Genomic DNA, 6,000 nt, shown 5'->3' with positions numbered 1-6,000 from the left:
TAGGCGTAGTTTCACAATAAACTTACATGCTCATGTTGCAGGTTTTTTGCTGCGGACTGTACAATACTCCATACGAAGCACTTTATGAGTCTTTCTCCCAACTGGTTTAGTCTCGTGGGACGTTAAACTCAAAGATTTAATTTCATATCAATTGGTGGACAATAATAAGAAAGGTCACCTGGTCCACTTTTGTTGTTTAACATCCCTTAAAATTTTACGAAAAAATCAAAGAACACTAGCAGTCACTCGCCTTTTTCTTAAGAATGTCAAAAAAATATCTGCAAACGACCTCTGCCCATCTGGAGAATGTAAATAGACGAACGTATTTGTTTAATTATTCATTTAGTCTCATCGACATCAGAGATAGGTAATCTGTTAGTCCCTGACTTGTGCTTGTCCAGACGTCAATAGTACAAATCTTTAGCTTCTTTCTCTTCCTTATTTATTTTATTTTACTAATTGGGTCAAGGACAACTCCGTCGAAAGGCAATAGAAAGTCGAAAAAGAAATTATGAACGTTTTTTGACTCAACAACAACTACCGAGAAATCATGTATCTAGGTAAGTAAGGAGTTACGGGCTTCTAGTAAACGTGGAGTCCATGTGCTGTCCATATGCCATGAACTAATAAGCTGGGAAGCACGGTGACTCACAGGTGGAGCGCTTACCTCTGATGTGTGGGGCCCTTGGTTCAATCCCCGGCCAAGTAAGTTTGTGGTGTAGATAATCGTGTTCATAGGGTTTCTCGGGATACTCCCGTTTCCTTCCACTTTCTCATTCCACCAATTCTTCCATAGTCATTCACTTGCTTTAATCATCGTCTCCCTTAGTATACTCGTGAGACGTTAAACTGAAAGATTTCAACTGATAAGCTGTCTAGCGACCCCTCAATTTTTCATGGACTGTAGTTTGCTTTGTTTTGTGTTTACGCTCTCTGTCAGCGGTGAGGCTATATAGGACAGTACCTTACAGTTTTAACTGGAACCTATAACACTGAAGTGCTGCGTTTGACATTCTCCCACCGGGAATCGAACACGCTATCTCACGCACAAATGCACAGGACTTAGAAACTAGACCAGCAATGGAGGTACACTCATGTCCAAAATTATTGTCTCATGTCTATAAATATGTTGTTGTAGGAATATCATTTGATAAGGAATCCACCTGGTATTTCTTATAATGTTAGTATGCGTATAATCGGTAAAGACATGTATGTGGCAAATTTCATGTCAAAAGAGCAGTAAATACGAACAATAAAACGAAAATAAAACTTTCTTGTCCATTTAGCAACATTTTTTTTTTTTTTACTCTTTCTCATTTTTGTATTTATAATTCTTTTCCTTTGAAATTTACCACAAATATACATTTTCCGATTATACACATAGCATCAGTATTAAAAGTACCATGCAAAATAATTATCAAACTATATTCTTACAAGAAGACAGTTATAGATATGCGACAATCATTTTGGACATAAGTGTACCACTCATGAGCTGTATTATCATTATTAGAGCAACTCAATGTTTCATTTTTTTAAAAAAATTTCTTCTTGTACATTTTAAAGAAACCATTCTGACATACACTTGGTGAGACTCAGGAAATGAACTGGAACACATTCAGTTAAGATGGCCGATCCTTGGGTTGAAGCCAACATTTTCGGAGTTCGAAACAAGGCCACCAATCATTCAGAATATAGTTATCATTATTTGTAATATTCCGCTGAATGATATACGGTCAGCACATTGATTATTGTTCTTCTTTGTTGAAGTTTAATATTTCTTTACAGCACCAAGATTATATGAGACGGAATCCGAACCACTGTAATGTATAGCAAGCACTAAAGATACGTACCGTAGCCATTAGATTAGCAGGAGGGGGCAGCGCATCGATAACTAACAAGAGTAGACACGGTGGTGGCTTACCGATCGAGTGCTTACCTCTGGTGCGTAGGGTCCCTGACTTGACTTGACTTGATTTTGACGAGGCTATCTGAGACGGGACTTACTGATTAACGTGGAATCCGAACCACATGAGCTCCCGCCGGGAATCGAACCCGGGTCTTCCACGCCAAAGGCGCGTATGCTAAACTCTTAGCCACGAAGGAACTCCCGTAGGGTCCCTGGTTCGATCCACGGTCAATTAAGTTTGTGATGGACAACATCGTGGTTTTTCTCAGGGTACTTCCGTTTCCTCCCACCTTTTCATTCCACCGATTATTCCATCATCATTCACTCGCCTTAAGAATACTTAGCCTAACCGGCATAACGTGGGACGTAAAACTTATACATTTCATTTCATTTTCAAAGATGTTGTACCCACAAACACTACTAGGCCTACCAGCTAAATGCATAGAACTTCGCCACGGTTTGTAGCCTAAAATCAAGAAGCGCCTACAGTTATAACAAGGTATTTCCCCCTTCATTAACGACACGCGCTTATAATTTGGTAAACTGGTGACGTTACAAGCAAAATTTAGCAGGAAAGGCTTGTTGTAAAGGCGGGGACAAGGGGAGCGGCAATAAGGAAAAACACACCTTCTAACACAACTAATGCTTTAAGAATATGTATACATATATGAATAACCAAGATACTACAGGTTTAAAGTGTATATAAGTGATGACGTTTTGAGAAAGCCTGTAAGGAGCAATGATTCTTTATGTCAGTCATTGGCTATGAGAGAATTCCCGCTTGTCTGTGCATTTAAAAGGTCATTGGAGCACCTAGGAGAGAAACACTCGTCAATTTCCAAAGTAGTTGAGCTCCAGCTGTAGGGAAACGCACATCAGTGCCCTCTGTCAGTGCAGAGTGGAAAGACGCGCAGCGATAAGAGTTGTGTATTGTATAGTAATGTTATATTGCATATTGTGGTTTTGCTGCAGTGTTCAAGTTTAGCAGGTCAAGTGTTTGTTCAAGTTGTTTTCTGCCGTGTGGTGCCTTAAGGAGTGAATTTCGCGGAGGTGACAAGTTCTCTTTTGTTAATTGTTTATGTTTACGTACAAAAGAAGAAGATATTATTGTTGTGCCTATTTTTATAGATATTTTTTTGGAGTTTTCAATTCATGTAAATAGTGACAGACTGTAATAAGAAGAGAATCACACGGTAAGAGATTTTAAATGTTTTTTTTATTTTAAAAAATGTTTGTGTGTGTTCATTTTTTAAAATGCAATGGCTACTTGCGGTATCTTTCGAGTTTGACCTCCTTCTTGATGGTTTTTGCTATTGTAACACACTTTTATTGCTGAAAAAGAAACAAAAAGGGTACAATAAAAGCTACATATAATGTGTATGTACTACAGTACTGTATGCAGAAAAGAAATACTTCAACACGAATTAGTAGATCGCGAATCCTATAAAAATTATGTTCTCCACATTAAAATAGGAGAATTGTTATAAATTACACATACCAAATCCATGTGCAATTTTTATTTTTTCAACAATATGCCTTTGCAATCTTTTATTTTAAAACTAACACATACATTACTTCATTATTTTACGAAGTAGATCAGTTGAGTTAACCTAATTGGGCAATCTTGTAATGTCATCCGCGTATGAGATTTTATATTAAATTGTGGATTTCTTATTTCACTCTACAAAAAGTGGCTGTTTTTGGCCATTGGGAATTGGGAGTAGAAAAGCGTTTAAAGAATATACTCGTGTAACTTCGTTTAAAATATCTCTAGAAACAAGTTACTCATCTTGTTTTTGTTTGTGCGAGTTGTTGTTTGTTTAATGACAGAATTTGCGGTAGGAATGTGCCCCGACGATGCGTAATTTTTTGTAAACAGAAACTAGGTTTTTAAAATACAAGGATTTTGTTCTTGTATCTATGTACTAAATACAAGAGCGGTGGAGTTGTTCATACTTTTAGTATCAGGAAAAGTTCAGTTCAGTTCAGTAGTAAAGTGACCAACGACAGACGTGGAAGGACCGCGGTTCAAGCCTGTCTATAGTAATTCCCTTACGTGAAGTTTTCAACCAACTGAGGACCTCTTTACTGGTCAATGATTAAATTACGTTTCCCATTAATTAACATAAATATTGTGTCCAGTCAGCAAGTATTTAAGGTGTGATTATAGGAAACATTCGTTTCTGAAACTTTTTATTTTATTTTTAAGCTTATGCCACGCATAGGTTATTAGGTTCTAGTATTGCTGGAAAGTTACTCTGTCCTCTGAATGTACTTATACTATAGTTTTGCCAGGGGAAGGGGTGCGGTGACTCAGTGGTACAGCGTTCATCTCTGGTGTGTGGGGTCCCAGGTTCGATCCCAGCTCGCACCAAATGAACTTTCTCGTGGAAAAACACCGTGTGTGCGCGGGTTTTCTCGGGGTTCTCCCGTTTCCTCCCACTTTCTTCATTCCTCCATTTCTCATCATCACTTTCTCCTTTAGCCTAATCGGCATAACCGTGGAACGTAAAACTTAAAGATTTCATTTCATTTTCAGTTATAGTTTTGCCAGTATTTGTTTGATTCTTCAAATAAGAATATTATGAGTAACAAACGGTTCATTACAATAACGTCATTTCAGATTTTGTCAGAGGTGGTCCACCAACATAGAGAGTTTCACATTCTTTTTATTTATTTATTAGTATGCAATTTTTTTTTTTTTTTTTTTTTTTTAAAAAAAGTCCACGTCTTTGTCAAACTCCGGGGGATGCAATTTTCCTGCTGTCCTCACCAAATAACTCTCCTACTTCATTACATGAGAACCACGAAGGAGTGGGAGAGTCAAATATATATAAAATACCAAAGGAGAAAACATCCAACTCCTTCCATAGCTATGATGATTGTATACATGGATTGTTGACTTGATCGTCTGTCTATATAATATATTTAACCGACCAATTGACGAAAATTTTGGACAGTGTCTTTATTTTAACTTTTAATCATGCAACCTAACGGGGAATGCAGTGGTTCAGTGGAAGAGCGCTTATCTCTTGTGAGTGGAGTCTCCGGTTCGTCCAGGTAAGTTTGTGGTGGACAACATCGTGTTCGTGGGTTTTCTCGGGTTACTCCCGTTTCCTCCCACTTTATCATTCCACCAATACTTCCATTATCATTTACTTGCTATAATCATAATCTCCCTCAGAATAAAAGACGTAATGTGAGACGTTAAACTGAAATATATTTCATTTCATTTATTTTAATCCTGCAACCGTCTATAAACTTCTAAAAGGGGGAAGGGTGAATGAGTGGTGCAGCTCAAGGTGTTCCTGATTCGATCCCAAGCCACGTCACTTTGTGGATAAGAATATATCTTTGGCGTTTACTCGGGGTTCTTCCATGTACTTCCACATTTTTATTCCACCATTTTTTTCATACTATTCACCTTCGTTAATGATTCGTCTTCTTTAGCCTACAAGCCATAAACGTAAATATTTCGTTGTATATTTTGATAGGAGTTCTCAGAGCGAAATGGTTTGACATGGATGATTCTCCACATATAGGTATTCCTAAGCATTAAGTGCGACTATTGTATCCTTTGGGACTATTTCTTTGTAGAGCTCCTTCCTGGCTAAGCGGTTAGCGTACGCGTCTTCGGCGTGGAAGACCCGGGTTCGATTCCCGCCGGGAGCTCAAGTGGTTCGGATTCCACGTTAATCAGTAGGTCCACGTGTAATATAGCCTCGCTGCTGTACGGGGCGTTGAGCTCTCAAAATCAACTTACTATTTCTTTGTATATTATGCAAGAGTAAGGGAAGTTTTAAGAATGCTCGTGAAATTCGTCGTCTCGTAAATTTACAAAACGAGACGAGATGAGAAAAAACTCTGAGAATCGAGACGAGACGATAAACTTTATTTCTCGTCTCGTAGGAAACACTACTAATGCGTTAGATCGCTCGACTACGCCAGCCAGTGTTAGTTATGTGTTTTTGAGCTGTTACTCTATTTAAGATTCTTCAGCGGTTTTTTTTTTTTTTTCTATTTTGACTTTGACACCATTGAATGGTAACAATTGGGGGCCGATTCCCAGCAGGATCTCATGTAATTTGGATTGC

General features: G+C 38.1%; 1 protein-coding gene across 2 annotated transcripts in view; it reads left to right on the top strand.

Moving 5' to 3' along the window:
- Positions 1-452: 452 nt before the first annotated feature.
- LOC145664962 (sodium-independent sulfate anion transporter-like) overlaps positions 453-6,000 on the top strand; it is a 139,437-nt gene continuing 133,889 nt past the window's right edge. The window contains exon 1 of one of the 2 annotated variants that reach the window (XM_081732110.1): positions 453-560. The gene's annotated coding sequence lies outside the window, so the exon portion shown is untranslated. Of the gene's footprint in view, positions 561-2,688; positions 3,100-6,000 lie in introns of those variants that run through there. The other variant, XM_081732109.1, reaches the window with a different exon arrangement.

The sequence above is a fragment of the Thermobia domestica genome, chromosome 11 (assembly GCF_964235325.1).
Source record: "Thermobia domestica chromosome 11, izTheDome1.hap1.1, whole genome shotgun sequence".
NCBI lineage: Eukaryota > Metazoa > Arthropoda > Insecta > Zygentoma > Lepismatidae > Thermobia > Thermobia domestica.
The sequence above is the reverse complement of the archived record's forward strand: the minus strand, read 5'-3'. Positions and strand labels throughout refer to the sequence as shown.